At 42.5% G+C, this 22,768-nt stretch overlaps 1 long non-coding RNA gene across 3 annotated transcripts in view; it reads left to right on the top strand.

Annotated features, from left to right (window-relative positions):
• The first annotated feature begins 2,251 nt into the window (after window positions 1–2,251).
• LOC147110519 (uncharacterized) overlaps window positions 2,252–22,768 on the top strand; it is a 70,169-nt gene continuing 49,652 nt past the window's right edge. For all 3 annotated transcript variants that reach the window (XR_015079938.1, XR_015079937.1, XR_015079936.1), the window contains exons 1-2: window positions 2,252–2,378; window positions 3,257–3,417. This is a non-coding gene — a long non-coding RNA (uncharacterized LOC147110519). The remainder of the gene's footprint in view (window positions 2,379–3,256; window positions 3,418–22,768) is intronic.

Here is a 22,768-nt window from a genome sequence, read left to right as displayed (position 1 = left end):
GTTATTGAGTGGCGCCCCCTGTCTTATTGCCTGCCACTAGCAACGACAGGTTGAGGAGAGCGTTTTGCAGTCAGGAAGAGACTGGGAGAGTGCTATTTAAAGGCGACTGCTTCCTGCCTTTTTTTGTTGGTGACATTTTTGCATCACACATTCTGAGAGAGAGAGAGAGAGAGACTTCTGGAGAGATTCAACGCTGTGTGAAGGAGTTTTGGGTACTGAGCAGCACTTTGCAGGTTCATTTTGATTTGCCCTTCCTTTTATCGATTTAGAAGAGACTGTGGGGGCTGCACTCTGAGCTCTTTCCCTGGGTCTCTCCATTGTTCTTTCCAGCAGATTTGATGTACAGGTCTCTCCAGGCCAAGATTCAAGGCTGCAATGAGCAGGATGTGGATGGAGAGCAAGGTCAACCCTTCCCTTTAAGAACTGGCCAGTGCCAGTGTGTCTGTGTTCCATTGCTGACTGACATCACATGAGCTCCGCCAGCGCTCTGAGGTAGCGCCTCGCTCCTCAGCCTTTGCGCCTTAAGACAGGTGTGAAGCGCCTGATTTAGCGCTCCAATCACCTCCAGGGGCGATAAAAGCCAAGTTTGTAGTCGGAGGCGATAATTAGCGCCAGGCGCTAATCTTTGCACCCGGCCGATAATCACGCCCCAAACGGGGTGATACTGAATTTTTCCCCCAAAGAGTATTAATGCTTCTTAACAGGCCATGTAAACTGCATGTCACTCCTCTTCAAAATGTCACTGTATGGAACTGCTACTGCTTCAACAGTACTGAGGGAGCGCTGCACTGAAGGTGCCATCTTTCGATTGAAGCGTAAAAGCGAGGCCCCGTCCGCCCTCTCTGGTGGATATAAAAGATCCGATGGCACAATTTGAAGAAGAGCAGGGGTGTTCTCCTTGTGTCCTGGCAACATTTATCTTCCAACCAATGCCTAAAAAACAGATGATCTAGTCGTTTATTTCAGTGCTGTTTGTGGGACCTTGCTGTGTGCAAATTGGCTGCCGCATTTCCAACATTACAACAACAATTACATGACAAAAATACTTATTTGGCCGTAAAGCTCTTTGGGACGTCCTGAGGTCATGAAAGGCGTTACAGAAATGTAAGTTCTTTCTAAGTTTGGATTTTGAAAACTATTTTATTCTTTTATGAACAATGGATCCACAATACAAAATACCTAAAATTCTGCACTACCAATACTTGGCAATCTCACTCAGAGAAGCCATAAAGATGGATGATGCTCTTCAAAGAGCCGGCACAGACTCGATGGGCTGAATGGGCTCCTTCTGTGCAGTACTATTCTAGGATTCTATGTTCTTACTGTATTTGACCTCTGCTGTGTTATATCTGACCTGACAGTAAGTTGTTACACAAAAATATATTACACTTAAGTCCTCACCCTTACACCTGACTCTAACGAGATCTATTTTGACAGTAAAGAGAAAAGGTAGTTTAGTGTTTCTGGTGTTATTTTTATACCTGAAACCTTAACCAGTATTTTTCTTCTCTTTAGAGATGTTGATGGAGCTTGCTGTGTATTTCCAGCATTTCGCTTCAGACTTCCACTTCTGTTTATTTGAGCTATCTGGTGCAGCTGGGCATATTGGGATGGGAGTTGAGAGGGGTAGATCCACCAGTAATCTGTTAGTCTGGCTTTAATTTCACTTTTTGTTCGAAGGCTTGAGCTAATTGATGATCAGGGAAAAGTACATTTGGGAAAGAAAGGCTGCAGCTGTCTCCAGGGCGCCCCCTGCAGTTGGAATGTGTACTGCCGGCTCCTGCCACTCTTTTTGACGTCTCCCTAATTTCTAGGAATGCCCCTTCCGTGTTACTATATTTGGAGGTGATTTCTAGGAAGAAAAAACACCATTCTAAGACGACCCGGACTTTTAAGGCACCTCCATGTATAGCCGACTTTGAAACATTTCTTTTTGCAACAAAAACGTGTCAAGATCAGCAGCACTGCACCAGAGAGTATGGGAGAGGCAAAAAAGCGATACATTTCATCTTGGCAGAGCTGAGCGGATTGGGGATAACGAGCTGTTGGAAGATGTATTCAGATCTTAGGGTATTAATTCAAGCAATGGCTTTAAGTTTTGTTTTCAATTCCCAGTCTCTCCACCCGGCACCACCCCCCCCCCCCCCCCCCCCCACCCACAACCCACACCCTCCCTATGTCTGGCCCCAGACATTAAAAGCGGTGGAGTGACCACGAAGAAATATCCAAGAGTCCTTTAAGCAATGTGATCTTCGAAAAATAATGACTCAGGATTTGCCATGAACGAGCAGGCGAGAGGATCACTCGTGTTCAGCGGTGTGAGTGTAAGGGAGGGAGGGGACTGAAGCCGGAGCTCTCAAACTTCTCAATCGGCACAAGTGAGTCTTCAGTCTTATTTTGACCATTCTGCCTTATTGACACCGTTCGTCCTGTTTTTTTTTAAGTGGAGACGACCCGGGGGTTGCAGTTCAGACACATGAGGGAGCTGCACGTCTTAACCTTTAATATTGCGATATGGGCAGGTGTGGCATTTGGGAGACGGAAGCGTTTGTTTTTTTTTAAATATAAGGACAGATTGGGCGAAAGTGCTTCCATTACAGTAACATTTATTCGCATTCCGGGTGAGAGGAGCTTCGAGAGAACAGATGGGAAGACGGGAGCATTTTTTTTTACGTGATCGTAATGTAAATCTATGACATTTCACGTAGACACTGACGAGACCACTCGTGGTCCTTTGGTTATGATCAAGCCTCGTGTAGGTAGGATCTGATCGCCCAAGTATAATCGTGAAATGTGTGTGTGTGTGGGGTGTATGTGTGTGTGTTTAAAACGTCGCACTGTAGAAGCAGATACAGTATTCCGGTGTGTTGCTCAATCCCGACCTTCTGGAAGTTGCGTAAACAGATCTGTGGTGTAGCAGATTTATTAACAGTTCCTCTCGGCATTCCGATAAACGCCGGGGCTTTCTTCCAACGCGACCGCCACTAATTAATAAACAAAAAATTGTTAGACGCTGACCAGAAAAAAGTCAAAAGTGAAATTAACAACATGTGAAATTAACACGTGAAGTTAACATGTGAAGTTAACATGTGAAATTTAACATGTGACATTAAGACGCGAATTTAAAATTAACGTTATCATTAACATGTGACATTAATAAGTGAGATTAACGCATGAAATTAAGATACGAAATTAACACGTGACGTTAACATGGGAAATTTAACATGTGACATTAACATGTGAAATTACTTCGCAGCCGCGGTGCCCCGTTTCAAAACTGGCAAAACAGTTGCCGAACCGAGACTGGACCGACCAGGTCCGCTGGATCTTTTGGGGGAGAAATTAATGGTCGGCTAATTAACCAAGTCCGAGAGATCAGCGATACTTTAATAGGTTTAACCACAACGATAATAATAGGTGCGTTCAAGCTTTATAATTTTGCATGCTGAGAATAATTAATCCGCCCTAGTTGCTTCATCAAAGTATCTGTAAAGCATGTTCTTACTGCAATCATACGTGAAATTATTCAGTTTGCATGATGGCTGAAGAACGCCAGGAAATAATTTAAAAGTGCAACAGTCAGAATTATTTAAAATATTAACTGTGTATTAGTAACTGTGCTATCAAAATCATCGACACTTAGTTTCAGTTCCGGAGGAATGAAATCTCCTGGTTTAGTAACAAACGGAGCTTAATATTTGGAATGTGTACATTGTGTGCAAGCGATAAGATTGTATTAACGTAATACCCGAACCAGGCAGCAGTCGCAGTCTGCGAACTCCCGTCGTAGGTCCACTTGTGTTTCTGGAAGTTGAGTCCCGGAGTGGAAGGGCTACCTGACACTAGCTCGTGTGCCGAGGAAAGAAGATGTGTGAACGCTGGTCAGAGGGGGGGGTTAAAAAGAAAAGTCGATTGGGAGTGAATCCAGGAGCGGGGTTTTGGGGGCGAGATGAGATGTTTAACAGGAACCAACTGGCCCGCAAAGTCCCGCTTTTGGAGTTCACGAATTCGTCTACAAGTTTAAACATCAGTACGTTTCTGGTCTTTCTCGCCGGAGAATACGAGTATCCTGGTAATGCCCACCAGGCACCGAATAGTTAAGAGGGTTCTGAACATATAATCAATAAACCTCTGGGTGCCGGCTTCCAACACCTGTGACAAGTAACAAGTTATACAGCGAAACACGAATGATGAGCCTTTTAAATGATCTGAATAGGACTTTCTAACTGTTGTATGAATTTTTTTCCTGTTTTAGTGATGTTCTTGCATTGCCATCAAACGCTTACTAGATAATTAATTTCCTAGATTAATAGAATTTCTTAATCGCTGGTTATGGTACTTTAGCATATTTTAGTTGCTCTCTGCAATAATATTAATTAATTCAGGGTAGAATATGCAAGTATTGTATTTTATAACTTTACTTTCAAGTTCACACAGCCAAGTGATTTAAACATCAAACAACTGTCTGCCAAACAATCCAGTAGTGAAATTTATCAATGCTTTTTTTAATATGTTGTTCGCACTTTTAAAATGATGTATGAAAGTAATGATAGTTGGGGTGTAGCTATTCAGTGAGATGTAGGCAAATCATAGTGTCACTATAGGTAAGGTGAGGTATAGTAATGCAATATTGAGGCAAAATATGACCAGCCAACAATCTGTATCCTTAGCGTCAGTTACCAGATCAATAGACCAGATTCAACTTCTTTAAAAACAAGCCAAATTCCGCAGGGAAAGTGAGGGACTTTTGGGGGCAGGTGTGTTTCAGCTACACAATCATAATGCCCCTAAAAATCCTTATTATTCCTGCAGTAATCGTCTGTGCTACAAAAGTAGGCATAGAGGTCATGAACTTATCGCTTGTTCCAACCGTTTGATCGACAGGATTCTGCTATCACCGATATTGTCTCCATTTCAGTTACTGAGGTGTTATTTATGAAAAATGACATGTTTTTAATTCAGATTCACAATGACCAGAAATACTTGGGGATACATGTTGCAGTTTGTCAATTAAAGATTTTAAAAATATTAAATCATGGAAATCAACACCTGTGATGTGCAAAATGTAGTTAGTGCAGCAGTTCAAAGTAAAAGTACTCTGTCTAAAATTTAAAAAAACTAGGACAATGTTCTTTGTTCATGGCTGCTAAGGATCACCCATTAAAAAATATATATTTTAAAATAGGTTGGCAATCTGAAAATAGTACCACTGAGGAATAAGAAAACCCATAGGCCAATAGAAACTGTAAAAAAAAGATAATAAAGGAATTTATTTATAAGACTTGGTTAATGAGACTTCTTTCTCTTTAGAATTGTATGGAATTTTGACATAGGAAATAAATAGAAATTTTTTTCTTTAAAAAAGGCTTCTGGTTGTTGATTATTTCCTACTAAAATTTACACAGAATTCTTTCCTTCATTCTATGTTTTCCATCTAGCACGAAATTCAAGGGAAATAGTCAAATTGCTGGGGTTGTTGTGCTGTTTGTGTGATCGCTGAGAGGGTTGGGTCCCAGTACAGCTGCCACCCAGATAGTTTATCAATAGTTGTCAGAGGGATCTGAATGGCTATCATCAAAAAGAAATAAAATTAGAGTCGCCAGAAAATTTCATAAGAAATATGTTAACAGCGATAGAAATTGATGTTGACTAGTTCATATGTATGAAGTATAACCTGACCCAAATATTCTAATAAGTATTATATTTCAAGTATTTCATGTAAATATTAATTGCACCAAAAAGTAGCTATTTACTGCCCTCTAAAACCGAAGTGAAACCCATTAGGAGCCAATCTTTCCATATTATTTAATTTGTGGTTTGTTCCAAACTATGAGGTTTTGATAAGGTGCCACACAAGAGGTTACTAAACAAAATTAGGGCTCCTGGGATTGGGGGTAGTATACTAGCATGGATTGAGGATTGGTTAATGGACAGAAAAGAGAGTAGGAATAAACAGGTCATTTTCGGGTTGGCAGGCTGTAACTAGTGGGGTACCACAAGGAATAGTGATTGGGTCTCAGCTATTCACAATCTATATCAATGATTTGGATGAGGGGACCAAATGTAATATATCCAAGTTTGCTGATGATACAAAGCTAGGTGGGAATGTAAGTTGTGAGGAGGATGCAAAGAGGCTTCAAGGGGATATAGACAAGCTAAGTGAGTGGGCAAGAACATGGCAAATGGAATATAATGTGGAGAAATGTGAAGTTATCCACTTTGGTAGGAAAAATAGAAAAGCAGAGTACTTATTAAATGGTGAGAGATTGGGAAATGTTGGTGTTCAGAGGGACCTGGGTGTCCTTGTACACGAATCATTGAAAGTTAACATGCAGGTACAGCAAGCAATTAGGAAAGCAAATGGTATGTTGGCCTTTATTACAAGAGGATTTGAGTATAAGTGTAAAGATGTCTTACTGCAAATATATAGGGCCCTGGTGAGACCACATCTGGAATATTGTGCACAATTTTGGTCTCCTTACCTAAGGAAGGATATACTTGCCATAGAGGGAGTGCAACAAAGGTTCACCAGACTGATACCCGGGATGGGGAAATTGTCCTATGAGGAGAGATTGAGTAGACTAGGCCTATATTCTCTAGAGTTTAGAAGAATGAGAGGTGATCTCATTGAAACATACAAAATTCTTACAGGACTTGACAGGGTAGATGCAGAGAGGATGTTTCCCCTGGCTGGGGCGTCTAGAACCAGGGGTCATAGTCTCAGAATAAGGGATCGGCCATTTAGGACTGAGATGAGGAGAAATTTCTTCACTCAGAGGGTGGTGAATCTTTGGAATTCTCTACCCCAGAGGGCTGTGAAGGCTCAGTCATTGAGTATATTCAAATGTAAGAAGTCACACAACACCAGGTTATAGTCCCAACAGTTTTATTTGAAATCACAAGCTTTCGGAGCGCTGCTCCTTCGTCAGGTGAAGTGGAGAGATGCATAAAGACACAGCTTATATAGTCAGAGAATAATGCCAGATGATTACAGGTAATCTTTCTAACTGCCATTTATCACACGTCGGCAGAGAGATAATCACAGCAATCAAAGGTGTGAATGGTGTCCAAACAGGTTAGTCAGGAAAACATTACATCAAAGAACAATGACGTGGGGTCACAAGTGGTCAAATGTTGCAGATGCTGGGGTCTGTATGAAAAACAAAAAACAGATGAAAAAACATTTTTTTTGCTGGAAATCACAGCAGGTCCGGCCACATCTGTGTAGAGAGAACAAGCCAATGACGACTCAAGTCTGGATGACCCTACGTCAGGTGGGGTTACATGTAGCGTGACATGAACCCAAGATCCCGGTTGGACACCATTCACACCTTTGATTGCTGTGATTATCTCTCTGCCGAGGTGTGATAAATGGCAGTTAGAAAGATTACCTGTAATCATCTGGCATTATTCTCTGACTATATAAGCTGTGTCTTTATGCATCTCTCCACTTCACCTGACGAAGGAGCAGCGCTCCAAAAGCTTGTGATTTCAAATAAACCTGTTGGACTATAACCTGGTGTTGTATGACTTCTTACATTTGTCCACCCCAGTCCAACACAGGCATCGCCACACCATGAGTATATTCAAGTCAGAGATCGATAGATTTTTGGATATTAAGGGAATCAAGGGATATGGGGATAGTGCAGGGAAGTGGAGTTGAGGTAGAAGATCAGCCATGACCTTATTGAATGGCAAATGGCCTACTCCTGCTCCTATTTCTTATGTTCTTATGAGCCAATATCTCTGCCAACTTGTATAAAACTTTAAAATAGTATTTTCGGTTTGAGGTAAATATTGCGTTGTTTGCTCGATTTTTTTCTGTTTGTAAGATGGTGTATATTATAATTTATTTTAAATTAAATACTTAAAGCATGAATTTACAAAAAAAAATAAACTTGAAATGAGAAACTGGCATTGAATTCAATGCTGCTCGTTGCCTATTAAATCAGTTAGTACTTTTTTGCAAATGTCTTTTTCCAATGGTCCCTTTGGTTTCAGTCTATAACATATACTGTTAAATAGGTTGTCTGCGATATAATGATGTCATTAAAATGGTTCCTCCATCTGATTGATAAATTCTTCATGTTCAGCTCCTCAAAACTATTCTTTTAGTTGCACCAGTAACCCTGGCAGGGCTGAAACATTGTTGCATATACCAAAAGAATAATTAGATTTTTTTTTTACAAATACGAGCAGAAATCAAAGCATGATTTCCAGGCAAAGGCTCCTAGACGCAGTCTGCAAATAAAGCCAGTCTAGTTTGCAGTGACCTTTGCACCTGGGAATCGATTAAATTGTCAGTAAATAGGATTGATAGACACTGCAAACCAATGCTGGTTTCAACGGCCAATGCTTTGCTCTGACTGGGTCTGAACAGGTTATAGCCAGCCTTTCTTCTTCTCTCTCTCTCTCTCTCTCTCTGTTTTCACTGAATAATTTGTTTTGAACTGCCCTCCCAATTCATTAAATACAGTGATTGCCTTACTGTGTTACAGAGAGCTCTATGCCAAAAATGAGCTTGTATTGACAAAATGTGAGGGAGAATGCATCTACCAGTAATTGGAAGCGGTTAACATCTTTAAACCACATACAGTCTAACATACCTGAGTGGCAGTGTGCGGACATATAGAGCTGCCATCATTTTACTTACCTTGTTGTGTAAATTTTATTTGCTGGAATATTGTGAGGGAATATTAGTTAAGAACCAGTCACTATCAGGAGCCAACATCCAGTTTTGTAGTCAACCTAATTAGACTGTTACAACATACTGTCAAAAATTAAAGCACATCTTCCCAATGTTCCTTAAATCTTCCTCTCAGCCCTGGCTCAGTGTAATTAAGCACTCGTATTTTTTCTAATAGTCTCTTAAATAAAGGTAACAGCTGATCACAGGACTGTGCAAGCAAGGTCACAGTAGCATCTCTCTATTCTCTGTCCTGTACTTAGTATTAAGTTTCCTTCATTTGATTAGGAGGGTTCAGTTTATTTTTGACTTTAGTTTTCTTTGAGGGGGTGTGCATGCCATTTGTATCGGTTTCCTCATTGTACTGTCACCATCGTTCAGTTGTATTATATTTGCTGTTTACAGCCACAGTGTTGTAACTACACTGCGTTCAGACTTGATTTAGAGCAGTTAGTGCTGATTCCCAAGATGGGTTAACATCTGACAAGGTGTTAAGTGATCACTGGCGGTTACTGGGAAGATTTCTATGTTGTTTCTCTGATCCTGCAGAGTTTGAACATATGAGAGTGATTTTTTGAGAACTTTGGAGGATCAGAGAAACAACATAAATTTAAATCAGTAAATGTAATAATATATTAATAATGTACTCTGTCTATTGTAGTGTGGCATTGAGAATAGGAAGTACCGTACAGATGCCAATTGATCTTTGGAAAACCCCACATCTTGTCTAGTTCTTGACTATTTTTCCAAATTCAGTTGCAGATAGACTAGCAGGATTGAACATTCCCCTGCAAGGTGGACCATGCCTGAATCTTATTTTGCTGGGAAACCATGAAAGCCTTAAATGCAAAACTCAAATGTGGAGCATAAACGGCGGCTGAATGGGCTCTTTCTGTGCTGTAGACTTGATGTAACTTTGACCTTTTGCTTCATCCTTGGAATCATTTTGCTTTGCATTTTGATTGGATAGGAAACTTCCACACCTGACATCAGAGGCACCCGCGTGTCATTATAAGCCAACAGCGTGATTGGCCAATGTGGCATCGTGTCATTAAATGCTGGAATAAGATACATGGGCTTCCCTGAGACACCAGTCATAGGCAGGAAACAGTTGTCCAGGTATTTTTATTTTAAGTATAAGGTGGAGGCCGTTTAATTGTTTCCCCAGATTTTATATTCTGAATGGCAATGTTCACAGAGTAATGTCATTAGCTAGAATGAAGTCAAAGACTGGCGCTCAGTTCCAAATTTATTGTTGCCATTATGTGTGAGGTACATTTATTTAGTATTAAATTACAAACGCTAATTATGCTTATGTCTAAATATTAGGCATTTTAGCGCAGGAGTTAGGAAAGAAAACCTGCTGTAGCTCTCCCAGAATAAAAAGAATAGCTTTTGTGTGTCCTGTCCTTGTCCTGCCACAGTCTTCACTGAAAAATAGAAAAATTAAATAATAGTGTAAAAAAGTTAGAGAAGGAAGAGGATGAGTGAGACAGAGCAAAGGGGGAGACAGGAAGAGAAGGAAAGGACAGAGATGACAAGAAAGGCATGGAGTGAGACAGGGAGAGGAAACCGAGAAAAATACAGATACATGAAGTGAGAGAAGTAAAGAAAACAGACACTGCAAGGGATAAAATGAGGTACAGACAGAATGAGAGAAACGGCTACACAAGCAGATGGAATGAATAAAATACAAACAGCAATAAGAGGTGATGATAGCAAAATAATACAAAAGAAAATGCCGCAAATGAAATTGCTGCAGGATATATACATATAAACAAGCACACGAGTAGAAAATTCATACATAAAATGGTGATAACACGGCAGTTTGTTATATATATATATTTTAAAAATTGCACAGCAGAGACTCAATATCTATATGAAAGCACTTTCAAAACAAATGTACTGGGAAGCATTCATGGAACTAAATGGTCATGGCAATATTTATTAGCTAATAATTAAAACCAAAGTCACCATAGCAGCTCGCAATGCTTTAGAATGAGAGTAACGGAGTGTCTCTACAAACCAGAGCTGACCAAGCTTGCACGTGTGTTTGTAAGTGCGTAATCGCAATGAAAATATAATTCCCCATATAGCAATAAACTTCCCGGGAGTGTGCTGGAGGTCAGTGAGACTATTCTTGTTTGTTGAGGAATGCATATATATATTTGATACACTAGCAGGTCTCGTGGTGTTGCTTGTGGCAGATTGGAAGATAGGCAATTTAAGGACGGGGCATTATGCCACAGTATTATTCTGCTGCTAAGGCAGAGCAGTGTATAAACAAATTGATCTCTTTAATGCCCAAAGGTCCAATTGCTATAAGTAGACACATCCTGAGGTCAGTTTTAGACCAATTGCTCTTGGGTGTATCCTGAGGTCAGACAAAGATGGGCCGAATGGTCTCCTTCTGTGCTGTATCATTCTATGATTCTAAAGGATATTTCCTGTTGCTGGAGAATTTTCTTTGCAAATTGGCAGCTGTTATGAACTCCCACATGCTAGAAGGAACCAGCAATAAATAATTGGCTTTCTTTGCCTTTTTTATTCCATTATAATTAAGTGTAAGGCAGAAATTATTACACTTGAATTGTGATAGATGCACGTCAAGCCTTTTTTTATTGATATATGTATAGGTACTAGTCAAGCAGCATGGCTGTTACACAAAGGGAGTCAAGGCCAAATATAGTCTCCAGGTGAAGTGGGGTTAAAGGGCAAGGACCACCATCTGCAGATGTAATTTAGTCCCCATTTTATAATCGTGCCTTATTTAATATTATTATTTAAATAATTAAATAGCAAAATTTAGGAAGCTGAGAAGTAGAATTGCTTGGAGCACATGAGTTTCTCTGCAGTATAGGCTGAGGAGCTGGGAGATGCAAAAACTGAAGTGTTATAGTGCCACCACTGGTGGGAGGGTAGAATTAAAGTGTGACAAGTTTACATAGACAATTACCATTGGAATTTAAAATGGAAAGGTAACATTAAAAAGTGATAAAAAGGAAGTAAGTTTTTTTGTAGACAGGAAGTGCAGTGCAGCTGATTAGTGGAAAAGATAATTGCATTTTAGAGAAGCTCAAGTACTTTGATGCAACATAAAATGTACACTTTTTTACCACAGTCTCCTGTGTCGCCGTGTCCTTTACTATTTAGGTCTATCCTTAATTCTCTCTGATGCCCCTGTATGTACAAATGTTCTTATTTATTAAGTTACTGTTTTTTATTTAGTATGAAATTCAAGACAAAAATCCCTGCACAGTATGGGTAACTTTCTTTGCTACTTTTCTTTATATATAATAACATTTTGTAATGCCATTGTTTTTGTAATTTAAAAGTTCCATGCGCCCAAGGCCATAGCTCTGTATGCCTGGACTAGAGAAATGAAATTGGCCAGAGCTGTCATTCCTAATTGTTATTCAGCAGCCCTGAAAGAAGTGTGCGTGTGTTATGTGGATGAGTGTGGGGCTATCTTAGGTGTGAGAGCTCTCATGGTTGAATAGTAAATTGATACTCATTTTTCACAAACTTCCATGTCAAAGAAAATGGACCACTGAGAATAGTCTAACAATAATTACTGTCTGCAAAACACTATTATTATACAAGAATAAAAGAAAGAACTGACATTTATATAGTGCCTTTCGTGGCCTCCAAACATCCCGTAACATGTCACAGCCAATGAAGTACTGTTGTAATGTAGACAAACGTGTCAGCCAGTTTGCACACAGCAAGGCCCCATAAACAGTAATGAGATAAATGACCAGATATTCTGATTTAATTAATGTTTGCTAGGACACATAGGAACAGGAATGGGCCATTGAGCCCCTCAAGCCTGTTCCGCCATTCAATGAGACCATGGCTGATCTGTGGCCTAACTCCCTTAATAACTTTGATTAACAAAAATAGGTAACAAAACTCCCCTGCGCTTTTTTGAGTAGTGCCGTGGGATCTTTTACGTCCACCTGAGAGAGCAGACGGAGTCTCAGTTTAACATCTCATCCAAAAGGTGGCACCTCCGACAGTGCAGCATTCCCTCATTACTGCACCAAAGTGGCAGCCTAGATTTTGTGCTCAAGTGTTTGGAGTGAGGCTTGAATCCACCACCCTGACTTAGAGGTGAGAATGCTACCACCAGGCCAAGGCTAGTGGATATGGTAGAACTAATGGATCTCCTGTGGCATTGTTCAGTACCATACAAACCAGCAGCATCCAGTTATATTGCCAGTTCCATATTGCTATCTTCTCAGGCAAAGCATCCATTCTTTCTACCCACAAATGAAGAGGATTGGAAGGTAGTCTTCACCCAGGCTTCTGGTAGTGCCATCCCAGTGCCAACTACAAGGGTGGAGGAGAATAGCCTTGGAGGAGACTCTCCTGACAGTTATCCCACCTCTGCCTGTGGGAAGTGCCTAATCAGGAGACCTTGGCAACTGAATTGATTGGCATTGAATTTCCTACCTCAGACATCTTGGTAATTTTGATTTTTACATCTCCTTATTTGCATTTCCATTGAAAAGGAGAAATTTGCAGGGCTATTAGAAAATAGTGGGGAAGTGGGATTAATTGGATAGCACTTTCAAAGAGCCGGCACAGGCACAATGGGCCAAATGGCCTCCTTCTGTGCTGCATGATTCTATGATAATTGAGTATATCGTCAATCCCTATCTCATAGAATCAGTTCCACATTATAAAAATAATATGTCCTTCATCGTATAGAACTACTTTCAAATTCAAACATTTCCACAAAGCTCTGAGTTAAAGAAAACAGAGCACTGTAATAATGAGAAGGGTTTAACAACACTCGCTGTCTGGGAATCAGTGGAAAATCCAACTCACGTGTGCAGTGTGTTTTTCTCTGCTTTGTGATGATGCCATTCTGTCAGCTTGTAACTAAAAATTAAAAATGTGGAGACAGCCTGAGAACTTCTCAAACTTTAATCCCAAAGTTTAAAAGGTTTGCTTCGTACCAGTTGCAGTTATGCCGGAGCTAGTTCGAAAAATGAAGCAATGGGATACTTAACTCAAGGCACTGATAAATGGAATTGCAGTGGGAGCTGATGCCTAAAACTGCACAGTTCTGTTCCAGATTCTGCATCGGTGCAATTGCAAAAACCACGTCGAATTGATACGAGATCTGTAACTCAATACTGAAGTTCATATGACAAATCCTTTGCGCATTGCTGCCTGTCTTAAGACATCATCCAAACCCTTTGACTGGATAACTTGGCTTGTGCCCGTTAGTTCCTGTATGTTTTGAAAGGAAAGGGGGGAGAATAATCCGTATTTATCTGCATGTTCATTAAATAAAATACTTATTTCAGCATGATCCTCTGATGTGTTTGAATTAAATCTTTTTCAAACAGCAGAATATACAAATTTAAATATTTCCACAGCAAATGATTGCACAAGTTAGCTAATGATTGTTAGCAGATCAAAGCCCAACAATATTGACTGCAAGTAGCTTTCACTTTGTTTTAATCCTCCTCGCCCTCATAGAAATACAAACTGCCAACTATTAAAGAAAGAGTTAGCTTTTACAGATATAGTGCAGTTTCTTTTAGTTGCCCGAGTGAAATAAATGTGATTTATAAAAGTAGCAATATTGAATTTAATAGTCAGCACTTTTGTCAAGCCCTCTCCACAATGATACTGATTAGAATAATGTGCAACTGAACTATGGTTTCACATAAATAATGATGGTGTGGAGATGCCGGTGTTGGACTGGGGTGGACAAATGTAAGAAGTCACACAACACCAGGTTATAGTCCAACGGTTTTATTTGAAATCACAAGCTTTCGGAGCGCTGCTCCTTCACCTGACGAAGGAGCAGCGCTCCGAAAGCTTGTGATTTCAAATAAAACTGTTGGACTATAACCTGGTGTTGTGTGACTTCTTACATAAATAATGATAACATTGCTATTCTAAGTGACGCTCTATAAACATATTCACTTGTAATATATTGCACTTTAAATGGCAGTGAATGGTTATGATCAGCACTGATGCAAAGCACTACACCATAAATAGGCCTGATACCATGATTAGGTACAAAACTACCACCATTAAAAAAAGAAATGGTTTACACTGAACCTCTAACATTCGTCCCAACAATAGATCAATGGTTCCAACTTGAAAGTCCACCTGACACTGTGATATGAAGGGAAATACACTGGTTCCTGCCCATCATTGTTCACCCAGTGAAGTCCAGGTCTCAGATAGAACATCGGGAGTAGGATGTACCAGGAAGCAGGGCCTTTCCCAGAAGGGAGCGAAGGCAGGAAAATCAGAGGTTAACTCTCTCATCCAACGGAGAGTGAGAAATTACTGAGCAGCAATGGTGGAACAAGATATGTCCTGGCCAATCTTATCCCTCAGCCAACAACACTAAAAAAACAAATGATCTGGTCATTTATCTCATTGCTGTTTGTGGGATCTTGCTGTGTGCAAATTGGTTGCCGAATTTCCTACATTACAGCAGTGACTTCACTTCAAAAGCACGTAATTGCTGTGAAGCGCTTTGGGACAATATATAAAGGCAAAGTCTTTATATCATACTTATTCTGTTGATGTGTGGCTCAGAGTGACAGAGGAGAGGTGAGGGATCTTCTCTTCTCAGTCAGTCCCTCGGAACCGAGGATGACTTGCTTCCACACTAAAAATGAGTTCTCAGGTGACTGATGAGTTCAATGCGGGACCTACAGTTTCTGTCACAGGTGGGGCAGACGGTGGGTGGGGTTCTTGGGTTGACGTGCGCTCCTTCCGCTGTTTGCGCTTGGCTTCCGCTTGCTCCCGGAAAAGGGACTTGAGGGGCTGGATTTTATCAATGGGGATGTGATGGAGGCGGGACTCCCACTTTTTGAGTTGTAGTCCCGCCTCCATCGATTTGTGGCCAACCCATGCGATTTTCCCTTGATTGACCTTGTTAAGTCCGCCCAGCGGGCTCAGCAGGCCAATTAAGGGACACCCGGTTACAGGTGACGTCAGGGATTGACATTTCATCTGTCAAGAGCTTTTGACAGATAAAATATCAGCGTTTGACAGCTCTGTGAAGCTGTCAAACACTGACAATCTGACTTCTAACTTAAGTCCTTCTCCACAGACTCAGTTAGAAATCTCTCCAGAACAGAAAGCAGAATGCTGCAACTTTTGACAGCTCGCGGCCATTCTGCTTTCTGTGCCGGCAAGATGAGGGACTCCCGAGACCTGAAGGAAGGAAGCCTGCATTAGTAAGTAAAGGTAAGTAAAACTTATTTAAACACTTTACACACACCAAACACACTTACCTCTGCACTCATGCACCCATCACTCACCTGAACACCGGACATCTCGAACCCTCCAAGCCCTTCAGCCCGACGGTCCGCCTCGCTAACTTGGCGTGGTTTGGAGCCGTTGGGCAGTCCACACTTCAGGGCTAAAAATAAGGATTAGGCCAAAAACTGCCCGTTAACTACCTGTTAACAGGCAGTTAATTGGCACTAATCCCCTTCTCGCCTCGGGGAGGCGGCTCCCAGCACAGGTCGGGTACCCGCCTTCTGGGAAACGGGCATGGAGGCGGGTTGAGGGCGGGAAGGATTCGTGCCCCCCGATTCTGCAATTTTCCCCCCACTCCCGCCTCCAAACCCGCTTCCACGGGGCTTGGAAATTCGAGACCGAGGTGTTCGGCGCCTTCCCGGATGCTTCTCCTCCACTTTGTGCGGTCTTGGGCCAGGGATTCCCAGGTGTCGGTGGGGGATGTTGCACTTTTTCAAGGAGGCTTTGAGGGTGTCCTTGAAGCATTTCCTCTGCCCACCTGATGCTCTCTTGCCGTGTCGGAGTTCTGAGTAGAGCGCTTGCTTTGGGAGTCTTGTACTGGGCATGCGGACGATGTGGCCCGTCCATCGGAGCTGATCAAGTGTGGTCAAAGCTTCGATGCTGGGGATGTTGGCCTGAGCGAGAACACTGACGTTGGTGTGCCTATCCTGCCAATGGATTTGCAGGATCTTGCGGAGGCAGCGATGGTGGTACCTCTCAAGTGCTTTGAGGTGCCTGCTGTACATGGTCCATGTCTCTGAAGCATACAGGAGGGAGGGTATCACTACTGCTCTGTAGACCATGAGCTTGGTGCTGGGTTTGAGGTCCTGGTCTTCAAACACTCTCTTCCTCAGGCAACTGAACGCTGCACTGGCACACTGAAGGCGGTGTTGGACTTCGTCATCGACGTCTGGCCTTGTTGACAGTAGGCTCCCGAGGTATGGAAAGTGGTCCATGTTGTCCAAGGCCTCGTCAAGGATAGTAAAATAGAAATCGTATTAAAAGATCCTGTGGAGTCAGTCCATAAAGTACTTGTACCAACAGGTTAAATGTAGTTTCCACCACTGGAAAACCCGCAGTTAATTTATTGTGTTGAAAATTTTTACTTACTTTAAACGACAAATTCTGGATAATTCTGTAGGAATTGATGCTGCTTGTTATTAAAAAAAAAACAAAATTAGCATCTGACACAAACCAGTGGAGAGGTGAGTGGGACTGTAACCCAGAAAGGACTTGCAATCCCTTTTACCTTTCATTGTTGGGGGAGGGTCATACAGATATCTGTGCCAAAAGTATGATTTATGGGATCAGCTTTCACACATTGTGCAATAAAAATTGATCTATGTATTTTATTCACATGAAAGATTCGTTTGGTAATGGGTTTCACATCAGCTGTCATGGCTGTTAATCTCAAATAGCCACATGATGGTTCCGAATTCTGTGTTTCTCTCTTTTTTTGACAGGTTTCCCCCATCGAGGCTGCAAGCTGCCCTGAATCTTCTCCAGGGGAAGGGAGGCAGCTGAACCGGTTGGGGATGGCTCGCTAACTCTCATTATTGGTTGTCCTTCTGCGTTCGGTTGATAGGAGGCAATAGGTTGTGGGTTCAAGTCCCACTCCAGAGACTAGAGTACATAATCTAGGCTGACACTCCCAGTGCACTAGTCGAAGAAGAGCTGGGGAGTTCTCCCCGGTGTCCTGGCCGATATTTATTGCTCAACCAGCATCACTAAAAAAAGGACGATCTGGTCATTTAACTCATTGCTGAGGAGAGGCAATATAAACTAAAGGGTACAATTCTAAAGGGGGTGCATGAACAGAGAGAGCTGGGGGTATATGTGCACAAATTGTTGAAGGTGGCAGGGCAGGTTGAGAAAGTGGTTAAAAAAGCATACGGGATCCCGGGCTTTATAGATAGAAGCATAGAGTACAAAGGCAAGGAAGTTATGTTAAACCTATATAAAACACTGGTTCGGCCTCACCTGGAGTATTGTGTCCAATTCTGGGCACCGCACTTCAGGAAGTATGTGAAGGCCCCAGCATTGGAGCTTTGGCCACGCTCGCTCAGCTCCGATGGACGGGTCACATTGTCCGCATGCCCAATACGAGACTCCCAAAACAAGCGCTCTACTCGGAGCTCCGACACGGCAAGAGAGCCCCAGGTGGGCAGAGGAAACGCTTCAAGGACACCCTCAAAGCCTCCTTGAAAAAGTGTAATATCCCCACCGACACCTGGGAATCCCTGGCCCAAGACCGCACAAAGTGGAGAAGAAGCATCCGGAAAGGCGCTGAACAGCTCGAGTCTCTTCGCCGGGAGCAATCGGAAGCCAAGCACAGTCAGTGCAAGGAGCGCACGTCAACCCAAGCACCCTACCCACCCGCCCCTTCAACCACCGTCTGCCCCACCTGTGACAGAGACTGTAGGTCCCGCATTGGACTCATCAGTCACCTGAGAACTAATTTTTAGTGTGAAAGCAAGTCATCCTCGGTACCGAGGCACTGCCTAAGAAGAGAAGAAGACCTTAGAGAGGGTGCAGAAAAGATTTACGAGAATGGTTCCAGGGATGAGGGACTTCAGTTACGTGGATAGACTGGAGAAGGTGGGGTTGTTCTCCTTAGAGCAGAGAAGGTTGAGAGGAGATTTGATAGAGGTGTTCAAAATCATGAGGGGTCTAGACAGAGTAGAGAGAAACTGTTCATATTGGCGGAAGTGTCGAGAGCCCAGAGGACACAGATTCAAGGTGATTGGCAGAAGAATCAAAGATGACTTGAGGATAAACTGTTTTATGCAGCGAGTGGTTAGGATCTGAAATTCACTGCCTGAAAGGGTGGTGGAGGCAGATTCGATTGTGGCTTTCAAAAGAGAATTGGATTAAGTACCTGAAGGAAAAATTTTTGCAGGGCTACAGGGAAAGGGTGGGGGAGTGGGAATAGCTGAAGTGCTCTTGCAGAGAGCCAGCACAGGCTCGACGGGCCAAATGGCCTCCTTCTATGATTCTATGATTGTGGGAGCTTGCTGTGCGCAAATTGTCTGCCACATTTCCTACATTACAACAGTGACTACACGTTAAAGGCACTTCATTGACTATAAAACGCTCTGGGATGGCCTGAGGTCACGAAAGGCGCTATATAAATGCAAGTCTTTCTTTTATTTGCTTTGAGGTGAGATGGGTCATTGCTTTTCTTTTCCAGCGTGCAGCCTCTACAAAAAGCTCTCGAATCCTGACGTTGCTGAAAACCAATGAAACTCATCAGACGCATGAGCAGTGAGGCTAAGGCTCAGGCAGGAAGCATGAATACCATTAGCATCAAATTAGTGTCTTAACCATTGGGAATTAATTTGTTATCTTAATGCAAGCTACACAATGAGATCTGTCTATTATCACTGCCAATGGGCCCCTTAATACAGCCTGCAACCAGTGTGAATATGATAATTGTGTTTATAGCAGTACATTCAGTCTCTTCTTGGTCTGATGCTGATACAAAATATGTAAAAGATAAGCCACATGATGTGGTGCTGCACAGTGCTCCAGTATATCTAACATTCCATCACAGTGTAAAATGGGAACCCTGTAGGCTGTGCTCTGTGGCGATGACACCCAACTTCGCTGCTTTCGTTTGCTGCTGGGTTGGTGATTCACACGGGTGAAAATCGAAAGCTTTGAGAACTGCCAGCAGCACCCAGACTCTCACCGTTCATTTGAAAACAACAGGAGACAGCAGGAAAAATTATTTGCTCGCATATAAATCGTGCTCCACACGGTAAATATGGAATTTCGCTGAATCTGTCACACAAACCCATGCCATGCCTAGTCACTCGCCCTGTAGATTAGATAGCACCTATGCCTTATTGCATGACAAGTTCTGGGTCTCCTGGGTCACTCGGGTATGTGCTGGGCGCTGGTAACAAGGTAGGATGGTCATAGGCTTGTGAACAATTTGCACTAGTTGGGAATCTTGTGGGACAAGATGGGGGGCAGTTCTGTTGATGGTCACTGACTGGACCAGAAGGTCCCAGTTTTGATTCCTGTGTTATGCTAGCTGATCGCGGGTGGGTCAATAGCCAGGAGGCGCACAATTGGCCTCAGTAGGGGAGAGAGGGTAGAAACAAAAACATTTTCTTACTTTAATCTTTGTCTGACCAAGAGTCTTGGGTCTTGCCCTGCCCTGCCCCCGGCCCCGCCCCCCCCAGAAGCCCGATGTCCCTTCGAGATTCCGGTTACACAGCAGGGCGGGTCTCTGTCACGACCCCAGGGGCCTGGGTCACTCCCCCCGCCTCAAATTAGGATGAGTTCACGGGGAGGTCACAGTGGCTGCAGATAGAGGGGTTAATTATAACCTAACTCGCCGGGTGGGAAATCCATGGGATATTGGGTGGGGGCAGGAATTAATTGGAGTGTAAAATTGGGCGGGATGGAAAACCAGCGTTGCACCCAATCCCGTCACTTTTCTGACGGGCGGTTTAGGTTAAAATTGTCCCCAGAAGGTCCACTCTACTTTTCTGCCACCCTTAATAGGTTGTCAAAAGCTCTAGTCCAATTTCTTGGTATACATGAAAAGCTCTTTCATCACATTCCCTTAACAAAGGGACCTCTTTGGTCTCCAAAACTTTGTTCTTTGAATTCATATTTGGTCCAATTATAAACCGTTGCAATCTTCTATGTCAAATTTGAATGAAGAAGCTACCAGTGATTTTGTAAGTTGTGTAACTGTACAGACTGACTTAATCACAACATAGATACTTCTAGTAACAGGAGGTGTTGTACATGTGACATTCAGGAAATAAAAAAAAGACTTCAAAACAGGACCAAAGTGGACCACACTGCTCTTTTCATTGGCCTGCCCAGGCAGCAGTTCCCAGTTATAATATAATCCACCCCACCTCTTTAAAAATTGCCTTGCTACTGCTCAGGCAGTTCTGTGCCACTTATATCAAAGAAAATGACCGTAGAGATGAGGGATGATGCACTGGCCAGCTGCTCTTATATTCACATGTCCACAAAATCCCTCAGGGCATCAATTTTACAGTAAACATCAATGAAATTTTCAAGATGGTTGGGCATGTATTGTAGAGGATGTAGGGTAGACGGTTTGATATTGTTTAAACTACAATCTTAAGTAGGCCAAGAATAATTAGATTATCTCTTTGTATAGTCTACTGCTAAGTAGATAATTTGATTAAGTGTACAAAATCTTAGAGAAAGTCATTTCCTGTGGACAGTCATTATATTCAAGTATGGTTACTTGGCACATTTAACTCTATAATGTATAAGAGTCATCAGAGTTACAGCCAATTCTTGCACAGTCATGGTCTCCATCATGCCTGACAACACTGACTATTTGTCATTCCAGCAGCATTAATCATTTCCCCTCTACCAGTTTTTTGTTAAACTGAGGAAGTAATGGACACTCTGTTGTTACAACTCTGCCCCACCCACATACTTCTGATGAATCACATACTTCTGTTTCACATTGGGTTTGTAGAACTACAAACCAGAATGACAGAGAAGGTACACCCTGACTGAAGAGGGGGCGCAGTGAGGATGGGGAACGGGAATCTGTGGGATTCGGGTAGGACCAGCAGCAGCGCTTCCTTACAGATCCAGCATTTATATTTGTAGAAAGAAAGAAAGACTTGTATTTACGTAGTGCCTTTCATGACCTCAGGATGCCCCAAAGCACTTTACAGCCAATGAAGTACTTCTGAAGTGTAGTCAATGTTGTAACATTGGAAACGCAGCAGCCAATTTGCACACAGCAAGGTCCCACAAACAGCATTGTGATAATGACCAGATTATCTTTTTTTAAGTGAAGCTGGATAAGAGATAAATATTGGCCCGGACACCGGGGAGAATTCCCCTGCTCTTCTTCGAAATAGTGTCATGGGATCTTTTACATTCACCTGAGGGCAGACGGGGCTTCGGTTTAACGTCTCATCGGATTAGGACAGGCCATGACAGCCATCCTGATAGCTCAGAGGTAAAGTCTGTGGAGGTGAAATTGGTCTTTGCCAGTAGCGTGAAATGGGCTAATGACGAATCGGCAGCGTGTTTTGTACCACGCTATGATTTTCTTTTGCATTAAGGTCAATGTTAGATCCATGGTTCAGTGGATAAAGAATTACACGGATGCTGTATATAACAAACAACAGGTCTTTACTGGAGGAGGGTCATCTCTAGACTGGAGTACAGAGGCATGCGCACAGCTTATATACCGGTGTGGTTACTGCCGGTACTACAGTATACAGGAGCTGTAAAAAGTAGTTCTGACTTAAAGCACATACACTACAATTCCTCCCTTTTTAGATTAATGCCCCCTTAATATTCAAATAACAATTACATTTTTACATGTACATTCAATAACAAAAAGTCCATTTATAGATTCAGCCTTTGGGGCGGCTTCCTGACCCTTTCGGGATAGCGCCTTTCCGGAGGTTCTTGTTCTTGGTGCAGTGGCGATTCTGACCCCTTTTCATCGGGTAGTTCATCGGGTTCCACTGCTACTGGGTCTGAAGTAGATGCTACCGGTATGTCGGGTTCATCCCCAGGTACTCGAGACATGGGGTTGACGCCTTCCTGTGACGCTAAGATCTGATCGACGTGGCGTCTCACAATGTTCTCCCCGACATCCACTGTGTACATTAATGGCCCCTGCCTTGTACATATCGTTCCAGGTTGCCACTTCTCTGTTCGATAGTCACGGGCCAAGACTGGTTGCCCTACATTGAAGCTCCTTGTCGGCTTCTCGTTGATGTGCTGGAATTGTTTGTCCTCAACATTTCTTCGCACATTTGGTCTGAG

This window comes from Somniosus microcephalus, chromosome 11 (assembly GCF_052327205.1).
Source record: "Somniosus microcephalus isolate GS21.2 chromosome 11, FLI_Smic_1.0, whole genome shotgun sequence".
NCBI classification, from domain to species: domain Eukaryota; kingdom Metazoa; phylum Chordata; class Chondrichthyes; order Squaliformes; family Somniosidae; genus Somniosus; species Somniosus microcephalus.
This window is presented reverse-complemented; position numbering and strand designations above follow the sequence as displayed.